General features: G+C 37.5%; 3 pseudogenes; 2 read left to right on the forward strand and 1 right to left on the reverse strand.

The window, feature by feature from the left end:
• The window catches only part of LOC120101869 (uncharacterized), a 60,520-nt pseudogene extending 50,833 nt beyond the window's left edge, over positions 1 to 9,687 (reverse strand).
• A 1,107-nt stretch (positions 9,688 to 10,794) lies between these two features.
• Positions 10,795 to 10,986, forward strand: Txnl4a-ps17 (thioredoxin-like 4A, pseudogene 17; annotated as a pseudogene).
• Positions 10,987 to 10,994: 8 nt separating this feature from the next.
• On the forward strand, positions 10,995 to 11,922 carry Naa11-ps22 (N(alpha)-acetyltransferase 11, NatA catalytic subunit, pseudogene 22; annotated as a pseudogene).
• Positions 11,923 to 22,053: the final 10,131 nt, after the last annotated feature.

Consider the following 22,053-nt stretch of genomic DNA (forward strand, 5'->3'; position numbering starts at 1 on the left):
TATGAAATTCGTAGGCAAATGGTTGGAACTGGAAAATATCATCCTGGCTGAGGTAACCCAATCACAGAAAAACACACATGGTATGCACTCATTGATAAGTGGCTATTAGCCCAAATGCTTGAATTACCCTAGATGCCTAGAACACATGAAACTCCAGATGGATGATCAAAATGTGAATGCTTCACTCCTTCTTTAAAAGGGGAACAGGAATACCCTTGGCAGGGAATAGAGAGGCAAAGATTAAAACAGAGACAGAAGGAACACCCATTCAGAACCTGCCCCACATGTGGCCCATACATAGCCACCCAATTAGACAAGATGGATGAAGCAACGAAGTGCAGGCAGACAGGAGCCGGATATAGATCTCTCCTGAGAGACCCTACTAGAATACAGCAAATACATAGGCGATTGCCAGCAGCAAACCACTGAACTGAAAACAGGACCCCCGTTGAAAGAATCAGAGAAAGAACTGGAAAGCTTGAAGGGGCTCGAGACCCCATATGAACAACAATGCCAAGCAACCAGAGCTTCCAGAGACTAAGCCACTACCTAAAGACTATACATGGACTGACCCTGGACTCTGACCTCATAGGTAGCATTGAATATCCTAGTAAGATCACTAGTGTAAGGGAAGCCCTGGGTCCTGCTAAGACTGAACCCCCAGTGAACGTGATTGTTGTGGGGAGAGTGGCAATCGGGGGAGGATGGGGAGTGGAACACCCATAAAGAAGGGGAGAGGGAAGGGTTAGGGGGATGTTGGCCCTTAAACTGGGAAAGGGAATAACACTCAAAATGTAAATAAGAAATACTCAAGTTAATAAAAAAAGAAATTTATACCTAACAAATAAAATAAAAAAGGAGCCATTTGTAAAATATGATTTGTAAATGTATCATGATCAAATTTCATCTGTATTTACACATTTCCACATATGTGAATCTCAAAAGCAAAATTCAATTTTAACTCAAAATAGATTGAAAGTAACTTACATGCTTTCTTATCATTGGTAATACCTTGCTGATTATGTCATTCACCATATCAAAGTTTGTTGCTGTCACATACAGAGGCTATAGAATGCACAGAGAGAAAAATGCTATAAAATAACCTGAAAGCTCATGAATACAAAATTAATATGATCTAATCATTATTTACAATTTATAATCTGTAACAACTCCTCTAATGTAGAACTCATTTTCTTCCCATAGGCTAAGTCTGGAAGACACTCAGTCTAACATATTTATATTAGAATTTAGTTCTTGGGTACTGAAAAATCAAACATAACTGTAACAGGTTGCGTATGATAAAGGGTGACTGAGAAGCCATGGGTGCTAGAGCTCAGCATCCTGATTTCTCTTTCATTATGGCAGAACGTAGTCAGGGAGGACACTTAAAAAGAGAGCAGAGATGTTTGCTTCCTCTCCAACTGGACTTCCATCATTACAGCCTTACTTCCATGTGCTTCATATGCACAGTTCTAGGAAAATGAGGTTGGGAAGCAGCACAATTATTTTTATAAAAATTAAAATTAGTGAGCACTCTTATATCAGGGTTTGTAAATACTTAGATGGCATACAGATATAGAGCGTTGAATTCTTTTATGGTGATAGATCTAGGGATCCAAAATGAATATATTAGAAACAAGACCCCATTTCTTAACACTCCCAGGAAAAAACAAGGTACTTGTACTATTAGCTCTCTACTGCCTCCTACATTTAGAATCTGCTCCAGAGACCAAGGAAGACAGCAGCAAGAATATAGCATGAAATCAAAGCATAGTAATCGGACAAGAAACCACTGATGTACTGGAAATCTAATAAATAACCAGACAGTGAGTACATAAGTATATTTTTATGAAGTTAGTATCTATATTATCAGTTATCTTTGATGAGGATTGTAAGTATCTATCTGTAAGTATCTGTTTCAGTCCCTTAAATGAGAAACACAGCACATGTGCTCTCTCCCTATCCATAACAACCATGAACCCAAACCTAAGAAAACCACTTCACGAACCATCTCTTTTACAAAGGTTTCATTCATTACTTTTTAATTTTTACTTTTTATTAATCAACTGCCATGCATAATGTATTACTTTGAAAATAATATGAGTGAGTGTGTCTGTGTCTGTGGTGTGTTTGCATGTGTGTGTGTGTGCCTGTGTGTGTGTATGTGTGTGTTTGTGTGTGTGTGTTCGTGTGTATGTTTGAGTGCTTCTGATGATTCATCCAAGACCCCAATGTTACATGTCAGCTTAGTAGAATTTTATGAAAAGGACAACTTACACTAACTGACTTTGTATCTTTTTATGCAAAGGCTAACAATTATGCAAAAGCATCTTAGAATATGAAAAAAAAAACCAGCTCTGATCTTGTGGTTGGAATGTAACAAGAAAGGAACAAATTTAAGGTTTTGTTCAGAATGTAAAATTAATCACCTATGGGTGAAAATATAGATCAGGGCTCAGAAATCATACATGCCAGAAGGAAATAATCACCTGCAAGTTTCCTTCTTACACCAATATGGCACATTGAAATATGTACATATATTCATAAACCACATACTCATAGGAACACACACACACACACACACACACACACACATAGAGACAGAAACACACACACATGGAAGCATTGAACATTTAAAGAAAAGTAAAGCTTCTGATATTTTGATGAATGTCTGAAAACATTGGTATAATTTTAAGATAACAAAGTTTTATTATAAAGAATTCTGCACATGAGATAGAGTAATAATTCACATGGGACTTTAATTCACATTATTGTAAACATTTTGTTTTCACAGCATTAGAAACATATTAATGTCTAATTAATGTTTGCAAAGATGTGTACATCTCTTTCTGATGGTGATTTTGTTTGTAAAACAGATTTCAAGACAAAGAGACTTTTTAAATAAAATATTTCTACAAATAACATTTTGAAAGCATGAAAACTAAAATAGAACTGGTAGTTTTATTATAAATGCTAAAATATTTCTTGACTCATGATGAACCACAGAAAGGTAAACAGTTCTTTTTTTTTTATTGATCAATTAGATTTATTTTTTTTTAAATTTAGAGAATACTTTATTAGTTTTTGTAATCAAACGCACGTAGATAAGACCTTACATATTTAATACAGTGTGTTACCCCTGTACAAATGGAAAAAACTTAAGTTCAACATTTCTAGACCAATATGGCTGTTAATTTCTGTACAGTGCCAACTCAACACAGTAAACGGGGATACTTTTTTCCAAAGTTGACAGCAGAGCTAAAGTTTCCAAAAATTCAAATTATATATCTGTATATATATATTTATATTTATATAAAAAGACCAATAATAGCAGTGTGTTATGCATCAACAGCAGCAACAGCTTTTCCAGGTTCTGCAGTCATCTGAACAAAACTGTAGAGACATCCAGCACACTCCATTAAAAAAAAAAAAAAAGTAAAAAAACAAAACCCGAGAAAACAGCACAGTTCTGTTACTCTTGTGGTACCTGGCACCATTTTTTTTTTTTAAATTAGCTTCTCAATCATCATCTGGAAAGAAAACATTCTGAGCAACATCATTAAAACAGCTCTGATAAAGCACGGTCACTACTACGTATCATAAAGCAGGTACAAGCTATTTTACATCCACAGAGGTATGATACAGTACTGTCCTACATCTATAATACTAGAGGATACAGTTTAAAAGGCATTATTTGAGACTTGATTCTACTTTTCCAGCAGAGGGCCCAAAGGATGGTGTGACACAGCTTTGTAAAGAAATATACTCTAGACAGGATTTCCTTTCACTAGTGGCACAGTTCTAAGGATTCATTCTCTCCATGAATGTCAGCTAAAACCGTTATTAAAAAAATGAAATATCCCTAGAACAAAACCGTATAACCACCGGATTCACATGAAGATGACCTAGTGGAGACAAGCTGGACCTCACCTTACCAACAAGCTATCAAATCTGTTATGTTTAAACAGTGAGACCTCCAAGGAAGGAGATGCCAAGTAGTGCTTCAAAGCTTCGGACCACCATCAAATACAGCATCCTTTTCAACAGAAGCAGAAGCTCATCTGAATATGCTCAAGGATGCTGACATCAACATTTAATCATCTCCTCACTCATCCAGGAAGAAGGGGAGATCAGTTACTACTGTACTTTATTGTGTTCAACCAAATCACCATGTTACCAAATAAGCAAGCTGTCATAATAAAAAATAAGGCTCCTCTATCCAGCACCAGATAGCATCATTTTACTTTCAAGCCTAGAAATTGCACACTTGTATATAAACCAACCGAAGATGAGGATTGAGAGTTCATCTTGGTGGATTTTTCCTTTGATGAATATGAAGTGTCCTTCCTTATCTTTTTTGATGACTTTTAATTGAAAATTGATTTTATTTGATATTAGAATGGCTACTCCAGCTTGCTTCTTCTGACCATTTGCTTGGAAAGTTGTTTTCCAGCCTTTCACTCTGAGGTAGTGTCTGTCTTTGTCTCTGAGGTGTGTTTCCTGTAGGCAACAGAATGCAGGGTCCTCATTGCGTATCCAGGTTGTTAATCTATGTCTTTTTATTGGGGAGTTGAGGCCATTGATGTTAAGAGATATTAAGGAATAGTGGTTATTGCTTCCCGTTATATTCATATTTGGATGTGAGGTTATGTTTGTGTGCTTTCATTCTCTTTGTTTTGTTGCCAAGACGATTAGTTTCTTGCTTCTTCTAGGGTATAGCTTGCCTCCTTATGTTGGGCTTTACCATTTATTATCCTTTGTAGTGCTGGATTTGTAGAAAGATATTGTGTAAATTTGGTTTTGTCATGGAATATCTTGGTTTCTCCATCTATGTTAATAGAGAGTTTTGCAGGATACAGTAACCTGGGCTGGCAGTTGTGTTCTCTTAGGGTCTGTATGACATCAGTCCAGGATCTTCTGGCCTTCATAGTTTCTGGCGAAAAGTCTGGTGTGATTCTGATAGGTCTGCCTTTATATGTTACTTGATCTTTTTCCCTTACTGCTTTTAATATTCTTTCTTTATTTTGTGCGTTTGGTGTTTTGACAATTATGTGACAGGAGGTGTTTCTTTTCTGGTCCAATCTATTTGGAGTTCTGTAGGCTTCTTGTATGCCTATGGGTATCTCTTTTTTTAGGTTAGGGAAGTTTTCTTCTATGATTTTGTTGAAGATATTTACTGGTCCTTTGAGCTGGGAGTCTTCACTCTCTTCTATTCCTATTATCCTTAGGTTTGATCTTCTCATTGAGTCCTGGATTTCCTGTATGTTTTGGACCAGTAGCTTTTCCTGCTTTACATTATCTTTGACAGTTGAGTCAATGATTTCTATGGTATCTTCTGCTCCCGAGATTCTCTCTTCCATCTCTTGTATTCTGTTGGTGAAGCTTGTATCTACAGCTCCTTGTCTTTTCTTTTGATTTTCTATGTCCAGGGTTGTTTCCATGTGTTCTTTCTTGATTGCTTCTATTTCCATTTTTAATTCCTTCAACTGTTTGTGTTTTCCTGGAATTCTTTCAGGGATTTTTGCAATTCCTCTCTGTAGGCTTCTACTTGTTCTCTAAGGGAGTTCTTTATGTCTTTCTTGAAGTCCTCCAGCATCATGATCAAATATGATTTTGAAACTAGATCTTGCTTTTCTGGTGTGTTTGGATATTCCGTGTTTGCTTTGGTGGGAAAATTGGGCTCCGATGATGCCATGTAGTCTTGGTTTCTGTTGATTGGGTTCCTGCGCTTGCCTCTCGCCATCAGATTATCTCTAGTGTTACTTTGTTCTGCTATTTCTGACTGTGGCTAGACTGTCCTATAAGCCTGTGTGTCAGGAGTGCTGTAGACCTGTTTTCCTGTTTTCTTTCAGCCAGTTATGGGGACAGAGTGTTCTGCTTTCAGGCGTGTGGTTTTTCCTCTCTACAGGTCTTCAGCTGTTCCTGTGGGCCTGTGTCTTGAGTTCACCAGGCAGGTTTCTTGCAGGGGAAAAGTTGGTCCTACCTGCGGTTCCAAGGCTCAAGTTTGCTCGTGGGGTACTGCCTAAGTCCTCTCCGCGGCGGCAGCAACCGGAAAGATCTGCGCCGCTCTTTCCGGGAGCCTCCGTGCACCAGGGTTCCAGATGACGTTTGGTGTTTTCCTCTGGCGTCTGGATGTGCACAGAGTGCAGTCTCTTCTGGTTTCCCAGGCGTGTCTGCCTCTCTGAAGGTTCAGCTCTCCCTCCCACGGGATTTGGGTGCAGAGAACTGTCTATCCGGTCTGTTTCCTTCAGGTTCTGGCGGTGTCTCAGGCGCAGGGGTCCTGCCGCTCCCGGGCCCTCCCCTACGGGAACCCAGAGGCCTTATACAGTTGCCTCTTGGGCCAGGGATGTGGACAGGGGTGGGCAGTGTTGGTGGTCTCCTCTGCTCTGCAGCCTCAGGAGTGCCCACCTGATCAGGCGGTGAGGTCTCTCTCCTACGGGGTTTGGGAGCAGAGAGCTGCTGCGGGCCGGCGGTAAACAGTTCTTAAGAGAGAAGATCAACCTTAGGATAGTTCACATGCTCCTTCTATGAGGAATAAAATGTTTTAATTTTTCAAAGACAAATAAAAAAACATTTAACGTAAATATATTTGCCTATATCTTCAGATAGAAATAATAACTGTAAATATTGAAATTACATATTAATAGACTAAATGTGCAACAGTGAGGTGATACTATCACTAACAAGGTATGAATTTTAAAACAGATTACTAAAATCATGGAGGCATGTAGTAAAATGCTGTCCCCCAGCCATGGCATAAGCATTGACTCATGAGGACAGTGCAGGTGTTTTCTATACAATGCTAAGACCAAAAGTCAATATTTTATACATTGGTAATTATTAAAGTCAAGAAAAGGAAAGAACATGAATATAGGGAAAGGTTTGGGGATATCGTGTGATTGTGCGGGGGATTTGGCATTTCTATACTTACATGAAATTATCAAATAAAGATAATTCTAAAATCATCTGCATCTATCTATTTTAAAATATAAGCAGTGTCTGAGAGATCTACATTCAATCTTAAGAGTAAAGAAAAAAAATTAGGCGGAAAAATCCTAATATAAAAATAGGATTAAAACATTTTCCTAATTTATCCATAGAAAAACTTTACAGGTTTATCTTAAGTGTAATGAAATACATTGATGATTCAAAGAATTTTCAAACGATAAAAGAAAAGGCTAAAGTATAAACAAAAAAATCAATGAAAACTACTAAAAAATTTATATATATATAATTATATATATGAAGAATTATTTCTGAATACTGACTAGAGAATATGAAGAAAGAAAATAAGGGAAGATATCTAAGAAAGGTAGAAGAATGTTTTGATGATCTGATAATATCTCTTCAAAGACAAAAAGGATATAAACATATAACATGAATAAAAGTTATAATTATCTATTACCAATCTTCTGAACTACACGAAAGGTTTTTAATAATTATGGTAGGATAAAATATTAAAGCACTAGAGTCATGGGAGGGAATTAGTAAAAATGTTCATGTTAAAGCAAATGGATCTAAGTCACAAAAGTGTACAATGCTGAGCATTTGCCACAGCTAAAGTCAAACAGCAGAGGCAAGAGACCATTTCCCTATGGGACGTGCTGCTCTTCTGCTCTTCTCTGTCCTGAGGACATATATGGTTCAGCCAAGCTAATGAGTGTTCCCTGATTTATGTCACTGACTCAAAATCTATTTTATACTATTTTTAGTTACTGTTTTGTGTAACGTGGACCTGATATGAGTAAGAAATTGCTTGGTGATCTAAAATATCTTCATTATAGTGCCCTTTGTAAGTCTAGTGAAGTGTCCACAGTGACATGTTAGAACACTGACTCTAGGTGTACCCATTAGCATTTATGAAAGGCAGAGAGGTGGTGATCCCTGAGTCACAGTCTATTCTGCTTTACAGTAGGAAATGTCTACATGTTACATAGTAGTTAAATTTTTGATCTGCACTAAACCCAATACTGGGAAGTGAACAATAATATAAGCCTGAGAAAAATAGACAATTATTCAATAGATATTTATGTTTATCTCAATGATAGAACTACTGTATAGTATTGTGAGGTTGTGAGTTTTATCCTAAACACCATACACAAAGATGAACACACACACACACACACACACACACACACACACACACACACACACACATACACACACCACTGTTAAATTTATAAAGGTAATTTCTGAACAGAAGTCACATGCAAAGATACCCTCATGACTAGATTATTCAAATAAACATGAGGATGAAAGCCATGACTTTGTAGCTGGTATTCAGAGGAAGGTATAAGGATGCATAGTAAGAGACTTAGAGAAAGAGCACAGAATGGAGATAAAGACCTAATATGTCATTGAACACTTAGGAATGGAGATAAAGAGCTAATATATCATTGAACAGTTAGGTATGGAGTGTTATGGTTATAACACTTAGGTATATCAATAATGCTTTATGATAATATTATATAATAAAAATTGTTTACTAGACATAAATATTTTAAAATGAATAAGGAATAGAGGAAACAACACACAAGTTTATATATAAGCAATAAGTATTCAGCAGGGAGCAATTTAATTGTACTAATAATACTCCACTTGGAAATATATGCTGTTGGAAATATTTGGTTCAATTTTCAGTGAGTTAACAAAAAGTATTTCCTCTTTTTGGATCTCTAGTACATGAATCAGTCTTGTTTCATGTTGCTCTCTACACATCACATATGAGAATCCTATGTCTGCATTGACTACAGATATAATTTAATATAATTTAATGTAAAATAATTTAATTAGTTCCACACAATACTGTCTAAATTCTCTCCCTCAGTCTCTCTGTCCCTCTGTCCCTCTCTCCCTCTGTCCTGCTCTCCCCATCCATGCTCTTCTTATGTCTCCATCTTCCATTACTTTACAAACTGTCTCTCTCCTAGTCATGAACATGGAATATTAGTTTTGGTTTTGTATTCACATACAGTGTCACAGCCTGCAATGTTCTCAGTGAATATCCGCATGGGAAGTTCCATTTTGTTGTGTTTCTTGGCTTCACGAATGGATCTGTGAAATGCAACAAAAATATACAATACAGCAAGATTAATTAGGAGCATATTTCAAGCTAATCCCTGTTAATATTTTTTCAGAATCATCATAGCTTTCAATATAAGAAAATAAGTTCAGCAATATTCATTATTTGACTGGTGAATACTCAAAAATGTTTCAGAAACAGATATAGTCAGGTAATAACACATTGACCTAAGTAGTATAGCCAGTCCTCAAAATGATGTGCCTGAAACAAACAGAAGAATAGAAATTTGCTTGACCTCAAGGAGGAAGCAGCAGATGGTTGGAATGTGTATGATAGAGTGACATCTACTTAGTGGAACTTAAAATAAGACTTGAGAGTACTGTTTACTCTAATACGAAGAGGAAATAATAAATGCAGAACTTCCACCAAATTAAATAAAATAAGGAATGGACAGGAGAATGCAAAACACTTTCCATTGCCCATCTAATTAACAACTGATTTCGAGACAGAATATCAAATGTGTATATATACATATATATACATACATACATATATATATGTATATCGAAGCACATACTACCATTCCTATATCACCAAGGAATTAAAATATTAACAAAAGTAAAATACCTTTGTAGAAAGAAATACTACCAAATGGTCTGTTCCATGGAACTGTGAAATTGAAAAATATTAGAGTCATGATAAATGGTAAGATTTTTAAGGTTATTATACATAAAAATATCTTACGTCTGTGGTCATCAATTATGGTATAGGTATATTTGGCAGTCTCTACACGATTCCACCTCTAAATGACCTAATTTTTGTACTGCCGTGCTGTCATGTGACACTTTACCATCCCTAAATATAATATTTCTCATATTTGATAAGAGAGAAACCCTAAGTATTAAATAACAAACTTTTGAGATTTTACCAGAGGAATAGAAAACATTCAAAGAACAAAAGGTGATCTTCTCTTTGTCAGAGTCTATGACAAATGCTTTTCCATGTAAAGAGCAAAGTCACAGAGCCTAGAATGCTCATAAAACTTGTGTTTGTGTTATTTGAGTCAACTGTGTGATGACACTAAGAATTTGGATAGAAGAATGAAAAGAGCCCAAATATGGAGTATGCATGAACTTTTCATGTGGAAAAAAATTTGAATTTTGGTGTATGTTTGATTAGAGCAGAAGGCACACGCTACACAATCCCTGTGATTCCATCAACTACACTCAATATAATATCAATATGCCATGAGCACTTCTCATGAAAGATTAGAATGCAAATTTGAAATTTTCCTGAACTCTGAAAATTATACCTGACTCTGATGGTCTAATGACACCAGTCCTTTTTAATTGACTATAAAAACCAGTGATATTCTTCTGCAGAGACATTCAATTACTTGAGTATTGCATGAGTAACTTTTCATCATTCAATTAAATACTAATTTTTAAGAAAATGTGGGAGTATATAAAGTATTTTTCAAATTTAATTATACTACACATTATTATTGGGAAGAGATAGATCTGTGTACTTTTAAGACACAGATAAAATCAGATCATTTTGGGAAGAAGAATGTCTAGGATAAATAATATCTTGTCTTGTTCACATTCTTCTAGGACAATGCACCTCTGTCCTGCCCCATGGATCTTGTGGAGTCTTGAACATTGCAGATCAAAACATAAAGCACACTGGTGCTTTGCCCATTGGTCCGGCCCTGTGGGCTCACACGAGGTTAGAGGTAGCTCGCGAGGTCATGCTGTGCAAGCGCGTCCAGAATGTTGTACATGCTTCCGCATCTACACAATGGCTGGCAGGTAGACCGGCCAATCCTTTCAGAGGAGGACTGCGTGGTCATCATTTACTTCGGACACGACTAGGACCCCACTTGCATGAAGATATACAAAGTTCTGTACAGCATCGCCGAAACGAAATGGAAAATAGTGAGAGATCTTCCTCATCTCGTATGAGTTCCGTTTGGATAACCCAGGTGTCTTAAAGCAAATGGTGCTGGTGTCGCTTGTGCTCTGTGGCATCCTCTCTGATTCTCCCGAGTCTGATAGGCTTTTCTGCCGCCAATATGAGCATCTGCTGGGCTCGGCCATATGACCTGATAAACATACAACACTGCAACCTGCTCTGCCTGCCCGAGAACTACTAGATGAAGTACTACTATCATGGCCTCTCGTGGCCCAGCTCTCCTACATTGCTGAGGATGAGGTTGGGAAGATTGTGGGTTATGTTCTGGCCAAAATGGAAGAGGATCCTGATAGCATCCCTCATGGACACATCACCCCACTGGCTGTGAAGCGCTGCCACCTAAGCTTTGGCCTGGCCAAGAAGCTAATGGACCAGGCCTCCCAGGCCATGATAGAGGACTTCAGTGCAAAGTATGTCTCCCTGCATGCCAGGAAGAGCAACCGAGCAGCCTTGCACCTCTGTTCCAGCACCCTGAACTTCCAGGTTAGTGAGGTGGAGCCCAAGTACTATGCAGATGGCGAAGATGCATATGCTCTGAAGCGAGATCTCTCACAGATGGCAGATGAGCTGAGAAGGCAACTGGTGCTGAAGAAAGGCAGATATGTCGTTTTTGGTTCCAAGGAGAATCAGGATAGCACACTTCCTGGTTCCGAAGAGGCCTATCAGCGGGACAACCTGGCTAGAGGTGACAGTGGCAGTAATGGCAAAGATAGCACTGGTGTCCAAGACAGCTTGCAGACCTTGGGGTCCGCCTCTTAGGACCTGCTTGAGCACAACAGGTCCTCGTATTTTAGTCATATTGTTCTTGGGAACCTTGTTCTGCAGTCCTGTGACGCAAATGGCTCTCCTTTTGATGCTTAGCAACCTTCTGCATAACCTGTATGATCATGGAGGCACACCTGGACACAGAACCTGTTGTGCGGGAGTCAAGGAGGCCTGAGGACTGCCAGGCAGCGCCTTTCTTGGCTACTTCATGCTGCCATCAGATTCTGTTCAGTGCTGTATTGGTTCTGTATATCCTGCAGGTTTCCAAATCCTAGAATGCTAAACAGGAAGTGGGGACAACTTGAGAATACCCCAGCATCCTGCATTTGCCAGTGTTTATCTGGGTTTTCCTTGGAGTAGAACCGTCAAGCTAGTCCTCATGTCCTCTCCCTTGTGGGGAGTTATCTGCTCTTGCTTTCTGGGGAACTGCCTGGCCTTGCCCTCCCTTCCTTGAAGAAGAATGCTCTCTTTCCTGGTGGAAAGTATTACCAGTTGTAATACTCCTAAGTTAGTTTTTAAAAAATGCTAGAAATGTGGGCACATGCCTGCATAACTGTCTCCTTGGTAGCTTGTCGCTAATCTTTCACCAGATTCAAACAGCAGAGTAGTACCTTAATTAATTAATTTTTTAAATGTGCTCAAAGAATGTGTCAAAACAAATTGAGAAATATATAGGAGTAGTCCAGTAAGCATCAACCCTACTCAAAGAAGTATATGCCACTAAGGAAACTTGAGAGTAAGAGAAATCTCCCCTAGGATTGTCAATTAGATTGCCTATCTAATACCAAATACACATTCCTGAAAACACAAATACAAGCAAAGTATACTCACTGAGTAGGTTATATTTAAGTACTTAGAAACTGTACATATATATGTATCCATGAATATCTATTATATATGTGTATCTTATGTTAGCTTACATATAAAATAATGAGTAAGAATGAGTAATAAAAAAAACCAGAAAGCCATGATTTCAAAAGAGAACAAGGAGGGGTATATGGAAGGATGTGGAAGGACATGGAAGAGGAAAAAGAAGGAGAATGTAACATAATTATAATCTCAAAAATAAAGGAAGTTATAAACAGTTTTGTACCTTAAGGCCTTTCCACTGAGTAGCCTCTTATAGTAAGGAAAGCATGATGCGTATACTTACAGTTTACTGGATACCACCAAAATGTCATTGAACAGGTCAGATATCGTTTCTTTCTTTTCCAGCCTCTTCGGATAACCGCAGCACCTTGGCAAACCACGGTTCGATTTTCTTCTCCTACATCTTCCTCCTTAGTCATGTCCATATTGGAGAAAAAAAATTCTCCTGATGCAGAGCTCCACCTAGAGAACAAGTGTTCAGTGGATAAGTTAAAAACCAATGTTCATACTGTAGTTCAAAGGGTGAACGGAGTTAAAATGCAGACTCAGTTTTCCAAGCATGATTCTGTTGAGCTATAGACAGCTTTAAAATGTAACAGAAACTATGTCATGGATGAAGGGAACTATTGGGAACGTATTGAAGAAGTAGGATCTTTTCAGAAGTGGGACTCTTTTCAGAAGTGTCATGGGAATAGTTTGAAGAAGTGTAGTTGGTAGGATATAGAGCAATGGTTCTCAAACTCTAAATGCTACAACACTTTAATGCAGTTCCTAAACTTGTAGTGATACCCTCCAATAAAATTATTTCATTGCTACTTTATAACTGATTTTTTGAAACTTTTATAAATCCTAATGTAGATATATATTATGTCACATATCAGATATGATACTCTGAGAAAATGCTATAACTAAACCTTTGTGAGCTAATATTGTAGATTGTTGTGCCCACCCTGACCAGCAAGAAAGACGCAACACCGTCGGATTTTTCTCAGCAGCCTTTATTGCAGGAACACCTAATTGTTGATATGGGGACCCCGAGGAACAAAGGCACTCGCCTTAAATTCAAGACAGACAGTGACTGTAAATTTGTCCTCTGGGGATTGGTGCAGTATGAGATACCTTATTAGCATGTATATCACCCTGGCCTTGTAAATGCCAGAGGAAGGCCAGGGACACGGCTATAATGGTTGTATACCACAAACGACCACTAGATGTCAGTGCCATCTTTAGCCGCTCCCAACAGTAGATGTGCTGAAAATAATCAGGTTATCTCAATTGCCAGGCTCGGTCCAGTTCAAGACACAAGAAAGAAAGATTCCTGATAGTTACAAACAAAAAAAACAACAAGAAAAATAAAAGGAAAAATGAAAAAATACAAGCATTCATCAAAAAATTTGTGAAATTGGTCTTGTCTAGCAAAGGTAGACATTTCCCCTGACTGTGGCAAAAGGGACATATGGCTCTCCATTGACTTGTTCATATTAGGATATCAATTTCCATTCTGACCTCCTTCATTCTTGAAGGAGGTAATCATACTTGGTATAAATTTAAAATCCCACATCTAGGTTACAGACATTTTCCAACATCCTCATCCCCTTCTTCATTATACTAACTCCTAACATGTGCTAGAATCCCCTTCCTCTCTTTGTGAGTCCTTTTCCGTGACCAAGCTATCTCCATTCTCTCTTCTGATAGTCTTCCTTGTCTTTTCCCAGACTTGGTCAAGCCTGTTTCTGTTTTCTATATTCTGAAATTTTCCATGTGCCTCTGAACATTTTTCTCTCTTATTCATAATAAAATTGTTCCCTATAATAAGGGAGTGGCTTCTGTTTTGGTGGTTTCTTTATTGTGCCCTGCTCTTTCAGTTTGGATATTTAACATATATAGTTACTCAAGTGACTATAATTCATCCCACAATATATGTTACATCTTTCAAAGAATATGTATAGAAATGTCATAGCTTTCACTTAGAAAGGACTTAGGACTCACATGAATCAAAAGGAGAACAGACAATAGTTGCCATCACACACATCAAGCAGTATTGTAAAGATATGTTTAAAAAATAGTAGTACCTCAGCTTCATGAACAAAATTTTAAGTTAATGACCATGTCATGAAAGTTGTGTATGTCTCATCTGAGTCAGTGTTAAATTCTGAGCATTAGATTCCAAAGGGCACAATGTATGTTGGAAACAATAAAAATGTCTTAAAAACCATAGAATTCTTAGATTGTGGGTTAGATTTACCAGTTTCTTAAAATAAAAATCTACAGCCATGGGGGGAAAGTAATTGGATTGAGCATAAAATAATCCTCACTTCTAACTTGTACAGTTTTTAAAACTTTACAGAAATTATTCTCCTGTGTAGCACAAAATATACCCCTCTCCATGTGATAACTTTGTTTCTGTAGAAGATTGGTACTGAATATTGCTACAATGATTACCCTATCAAGAAACCACTGATGAGTTGAGTTATCTCATATGATCTTGAATAATCAAGACAGAACACTTCATGATACCATAAGTCTATCAAATTATATAAATATATACCTTTTTAGTAGAGCCTGCGATGAAGAACTTATCAAACAATGTGAAATTTTCGTTTGCCTTCCTGCCTCTAGACACCAAACTGGTGACTACAGTGGCTAGAAAACTACTGAGGTCTGAGGATTCTGTAGTTGTCAGGCTGAAGGACTATTGTGATGTGAATATTCTAAGGCACATGTCATCTGGCAAAGTGACACGTGCATTTCATTTACTCTTTGTGGCTTTAAAACATAATTTTTGTACACAGGTGGAACCACAAGTGTTTGTAATGAATAACATTTTCACAACTATAAATATACGTATAGATGTAGATATACCTATAAGATATAGATGAGATAGAAGACAGATACATGGATGGATAGATAGATAGATAGATAGATAGATAGATTGATAGAAAGATAGATAGAGAGGGATGGATGGATGGACAGATGGACAGGCAGATAGATGGATAGACAGACATGTGTATAAGAAGATATTGGTTTAAAATATTGTGAAATGCTTATGAATCTTCAAAAATTGTCAATTTTTATTTTTTCAACATAAGGTTCCTTATGAAAAAGGTAGCATGGAGACTTCTTTAACACTGAGAACCTTAGAACTGAATAGACACAAAATCACAAGGAACTTTAAATTGTAATGTGCTTTCCTGACATAGAATCAGAAACCTTCACACACTTCTGTGAAGCCAGACATCTTTGAAGGATACAGAGGAGGACACACAGCTATCAATATATAGCAAGTTTTATAGAGTAGAGCCTAGATTAATCAAATAAATTTGTAAATTAAAATTATTACCCATTAAATTATTAAATTATTATTACTAAATAGCTCAAAGTATTTGAACTTATACCCAATTTGTTTGGTCTTAGTCAGTCAAGTTTGTTTTTAAAACAAAACACAGTAAAAAAAAAAACAAAACAAAAAACAAAAAAACAGAAGAAATACAAGACCAGCATACACTTTTGAAATTCTCACGAAACTTGATTTTCCTAGTTTGTGTCCAAAGATTAACATCCACAGGTTATCTTGTCTAGGCATTTTCTGCCTGTCCAAAGGACTTAGATTTGGTTCCTATTGTTGACTTTTGGTGGCTCACACATCTTATAACCCTATCTTCAACTCACCCTGCATCCTCTTTTGGTCTTCATAGAGAGCTCCATGTGTGCCATACTTTTATATAAAAATTAAAATAATTTATAAAAATATTAGCACTCCCTTAGTCATAGAATATGGTAACACATCTTAAAAGTAATTTAAATGAATTATAATTTTGTACTTTTGTAATTAACTGAAGCTTCACTTAATAAAATACTATAAAGTTTCATAAATTCAGTAATCCTGCCATAACCGGCACATCAGGCATATAGAAGGACATTCTGGAGTATGGTGTTGATAATGATTATATCAAGAGAAAAAGCAGTTAAGTGATGATATAGTCAGCTTATATTAATCTGATTTTGTATGAGAAGTTCAATGGAATATGTCTTCCATGATATGCTGCTTCTGGTTAAATGTAAGAACCTATGTTTAATTCTATATTTTCTTTTCTATCAAGCTTTGGATTACCTCTTAGAGATCAATCCCTTTCAAAACAACATTAATTAAAGTCCAGATTTAACCTAATTTTTCAGTAAGTAGGAAAATCTCTGCCCTGCAAAAGATAAATCATATTTTCCCATATAGGAATATTCCATGTTTTAAAAGTCTAATTGTTTCTATTCTATACATTCAGTGAAGCTTGGTTCTCATTTGCTTAACAGCTAATATCCATGTGTAGGTGATATAGGACATGTTTGTCTTTCTGGGTCGAGGATACCTCACTTGGGATGTTAATTTTCCAGTTCCATCATTTGCCTGCAAATTACATGATGCCATTTTCTTTAACAACTGTGTAATATTGGAATATGTAAACTATCAAATTTTATTCATCCATTCTTCTTTAGAGAGGCATCTAGCTCATTTCCACTTTCTGGTAATTGGGAATAGATCAGCATTAAATATAGTAGGGAAAGTCTCTCTCTGATATGATGAAATATGCTTTGGGTTTATGTTGAAGTGTGATATAGCTAGATCTTGAGATAAATTGATTTCCAACTTTCTGAGGAACCTCCATACTGATTTTCATAGAGAATGAAAAAGTTTGCATATTTTTATTGAAAACCAATTTTTTTAACATTCTTTTTTTTTTATTAACTTGAGTGTTTCTTATGTACATTTCGAGTGTTATTCCCTTTCCCGGTTTCCAGGCAAACATACCCCTAATCCCTCCCCCTCCCCTTCTTTATGGGAGTTCCCCTCCCCACCCTCCCCCATTACTGCCCTCCCCCCAACAATCACGTTCACTGGGGGTTCAGTCTTAGCAGGACCAAGGGCTTCCCCTTCCACTGGTGATCTTACTAGAATATTCATTGCTACCTATGAGGTCAGAGTCCAGGGTCAGTCCATGTATAGTCTTTAGGTAGTGGCTTAGTCCCTGGAAGCTCTGGTTGATTGGCATTGTTGTTCATAAGGGGTATCGAGCTCTTTCAAGCTCTTCGAGTTCTTTCTCTGATTCCTTCAACAGGGGTCCCGTTCTCAGTTCAGTGGTTTGCTGCTGGCATTCGCCTCTGTATTTACTGTATTCTGGCTGTGTCTCTCAGGAGCGATATACATCCGGCTCCTGTCGACATGCACTTCTTTGCTGCATTCATCTAGTCTAATTGGGTGGCTGTATATATATGGGCCATATGTGGGGCAGGCTCTGAATGGTGTTCCTTCTGTGTCTGTTTTAATCTTTGCCTCTCTATTCCCTGCCAAGGGTATTCTTGTTCCCCTTTTAAAGAAGGAGTGAAGCATTCACATTTTGATCATCTGTCTTGAGTTTCATTTGTTCTAGGCATCTAGGGTAATTCAAGCATTTGGGCTAATAGCCACTTATCAATGAGTGCATACCATGTATGTCTTTCTGTGATTGGGTTAGCTCACTCAGGATGATGTTTTCCAGTTCCAACCATTTGCCTACGAATTTCATAAAGTCGATGTTTTTGATAGCTGAGTAATATTCCATTGTGTAGATGTACCACATTTTTGTATCCATTCCTCTGTTGAAGAGCATCTGGGTTCTTTCCAGCTTCTGGCTATTATAAATAAGGCTGCAATGAACGTGGTGGAGCACGTGTCTTTTTTATATGTTGGGGCATCTTTTGGGTATATGCCCAAGAGAGGTATAGCTGGATCCTCAGGCAGTTCAATGTCCAATTTTCTGAGGATCCTCCAGATTGATTTCCAGAATGGTTGTACCAGTTTGCAATCCCACCAACAATGGAGGAGTGTTCCTCTTTCTCCACATCCTCGCCAGCATCTGTTGTCCCCTGAGTTTTTGATCTTAGCCATTCTCACTGGTGTGAGGTGAAATCTCAGGGTTGTTTTGATTTGCATTTCCCTTATGACTAAAGATGTTGAACATTTCTTTAGGTGTTTCTCAGCCATTCGTCATTCCTCAGCTGTGAATTCTTTGTTTAGCTCTGAGCCCCATTTTTTAATAGGGTTATTTGTTTCCCTGCGGTCTAACTTCTTGAGTTCTTTGTATATTTTGGATATAAGGCCTCTATCTGTTGTAGGATTGGTAAGGATCTTTTCCAAATCTGTTGGTTGCCGTTTTGTCCTAACCACAGTGTCCTTTGCCTTACAGAAGCTTTGCAGTTTTATGAGATCCCATTTGTCGATTCTTGATCTTAGAGCGTAAGCCATTGGTGTTTTGTTCAGGAAATTTTTTCCAGTGCCCATGTGTTCCAGATGCTTCCCTAGATTTTCTTCTATTAGTTTGAGTGTGTCTGCTTTGATGTGGAGGTCCTTGATCCACTTGGACTTAAGGTTTGTATACGGTGATAAGCATGGATCGATCTGCATTCTTCTACATGTTGACTTCCAGTTGAACAAGCACCATTTGCTGAAAATGCTATCTTTTTTCCATTGGATGGTTTTGGCTCCTTTGTCAAAAGTCAAGTGACCATAGGTGTGTGGGTTCATTTCTGGGCCTTCAATTCTATTCCATTGGTCTATCTGTCTGTCTCTGTACCAATACCATGCAGTTTTTATCACTATTGCTCTGTAATACTGCTTGAGTTCAGGGATAGTGATTCCCCCTGAAGTCCTTTTATTGTTGAGGATAGCTTTAGCTATCCTGGGTTTTTTGTTATTCCAGATGAATTTGCAAATTGTTCTGTCTAACTCTTTGAAGAATTGGATTGGTATTTTGATGGGGATTGCATTGAATCTGTAGATTGCTTTTGGTAAAATGGCCATTTTTACTATATTAATCCTGCCAATCCATGAGCATGGGAGATCTTTCCATCTTCTGAGGTCTTCTTCAATTTCCTTCTTCAGTGTCTTGAAGTTCTTATTGTACAGATCATTTACTTGCTTTGTTAAAGTCACACCGAGGTACTTTATATTATTTGGGTCTATTATGAAGGGTGTCGTTTCCCTAATTTCTTTCTCGGCTTGTTTCTCTTTTGAATAGAGGAAGGCAACTGATTTATTTGAGTTAATTTTATACCCAGCCACTTTGCTGAAGTTGTTTATCAGCTTTAGTATTTCTCTGGTGGAACTTTTGGGATCACTTAAATATACTATCATATCATCTGCAAATAGTGATATTTTGACTTCTTCTTTTCCGATCTGTATCCCCTTGACCTCCTTTTGTTGTCTGATTGCTCGGGCTAGAACTTCAAGAACTATATTGAATAAGTAGGGAGAGAGTGGGCAGCCTTGTCTAGTCCCTGATTTTAGTGTGATAGCTTCAAGTTTCTTTCCATTTAGTTGAATGTTAGCAACTGGTTTGCTGTATATGGCTTTTACTATGTTCAGGTATGGGCCTTGAATTCCTATTCTTTCCAGGACTTTTATCATGAAGGGGTGGTGAATTTTGTCAAATGCTTTCTCAGCGTCTAATGAAATGATCATATGGTTTTGTTCTTTCAGTTTGTTTATATAATGGATCACGTTGATGGTTTTCCGTATATTAAACCATCCCTGCATGCCTGGGATGAAGCCTACTTGGTCATGGTGGATGATTGTTTTGATGTTCTCTTGGATTCGGTTTGCCAGAATTTTGTTGAGTATTTTTGCGTCGATATTCATAAGGGAAATTGGTCTGAAGTTCTCTTTCTTTGTTGTGTCTTTGTGTGGTTTAGGTATAAGAGTAATTGTGGCTTCGTAGAAGGTATTCGGTAGTGATCCATCTGTTTCAATTTCGTGGAATAGTTTGGATAATATTGGTATGAGGTCTTCTATGAAGGTTTGATAGAATTCTGCACTAAACCCGTCTGGACCTGGGTTCTTTTTGGTTGGGAGACCTTTAATGACTGCTTCTATTTCCTTAGGAGTTATGGGGTTGTTTAAATGGTTTATCTGTTCCTGATTTAACTTCGGTACCTGGTATCTGTCTCGGAAATTGTCCATTTCCTGAAGATTTTCAAGTTTTGTTGAATATAGGTTTTTATAGTAAGATCTGATGATTTTTGAATATCCTTTGAATCTGTTGTTATCTCTCCCTTTTCATTTCTGATTTTGTTAATTTGGAGGCACTCTCTGTGTCCTCTCATTAGTCTGGCTAAGGGTTTATCTATCTTGTTGATTTTCTCAAAGAACCAACTTTTGGTTCTGTTGATTCTTTCTATGGTCCTTTTTGTTTCTACTTGGTTGATTTCAGCTCTGAGTTTGATTATTTCCTGCCTTCTACTCCTCCTGGGTGTATTTGCTTCTTTTTGTTCTAGAGCTTTTAGGTGTGCTGTCAAGCTGCTGACATATGCTCTTTCCTGTTTCTTTCTGCAGGCACTCAGAGCTATGAGTTTTCCTCTTAGCACAGCTTTCATTGTGTCCCATAAGTTTGGGTATGTTGTACCTTCATTTTCATTAAATTCTAAAAAGTTTTTAATTTCTTTCCTTATTTCTTCCTTGACCAGGTTATCATTGAGTAGAGCATTGTTCAATTTCCAAGTATATGTGGACATTCTTCCTTGATTGTTATTGAAGACCAGTTTTAGGCCGTGGTGCTCCGATAGCACGCATGGGATTATTTCTATCTTTCTGTACCTGTTGAGGCCCATTTTTTGACCAATTATATGGTCAATTTTGGAGAAAGTACCATGAGGAGCGGAGAAGAAGGTATATCCTTTTGCTTTAGGATAGAATGTTCTATAAATATCCATTAAGTCCATTTGGCTCATGACTTCTCTTAGTCTGTCTACATCTCTGTTTAATTTCTGTTTCCATGATCTGTCCATTGATGAGAGTGGGGTGTTGAAATCTCCCACTATTATTGTGTGAGGTGCAATGTGTGTTTTGAGCTTTAGTAAGGTTTCTTTTACATATGTAGGTGCCCTTGTATTTGGGGCATAGATATTTAGGATTGAGAGTTCATCTTGGTGGATTTTTCCTTTGATGAATATGAAGTGTCCTTCCTTATCTTTTTTGATGACATTTAGTTGAAAATTGATTTTATTTGATATTAGAATGGCTACTCCAGCTTGCTTCTTCTGACCATTTGCTTGGAAAGTTGTTTTCCAGCCTTTCACTCTAAGGTAGTGTCTGTCTTTCTCTGAGGTGTGTTTCCTGTAGGCAGCAGAATGCAGGGTCCTCATTGCGTATCCAGTTTGTTAATCTATTTCTTTTTATTGGGGAGTTGAGGCCATTGATGTTGACAGATATTAAGGAATAGTGATTATTGCTTCCCGTTATATTCATATTTGGATGTGAGGTTATGTTTGTGTGCTTTCATTCTCTTTGTTTTGTTGCCAAGACGATTAGTTTCTTGCTTCTTCTAGGGTATAGCTTGCCTCCTTATGTTGGGCTTTACCATTTATTATCCTTTGTAGTGCTGGATTTGTAGAAAGAT

The sequence above is a fragment of the Rattus norvegicus genome, chromosome 3 (assembly GCF_036323735.1).
Source record: "Rattus norvegicus strain BN/NHsdMcwi chromosome 3, GRCr8, whole genome shotgun sequence".
In the NCBI taxonomy this organism is placed as follows: Eukaryota; Metazoa; Chordata; class Mammalia; order Rodentia; family Muridae; genus Rattus; species Rattus norvegicus.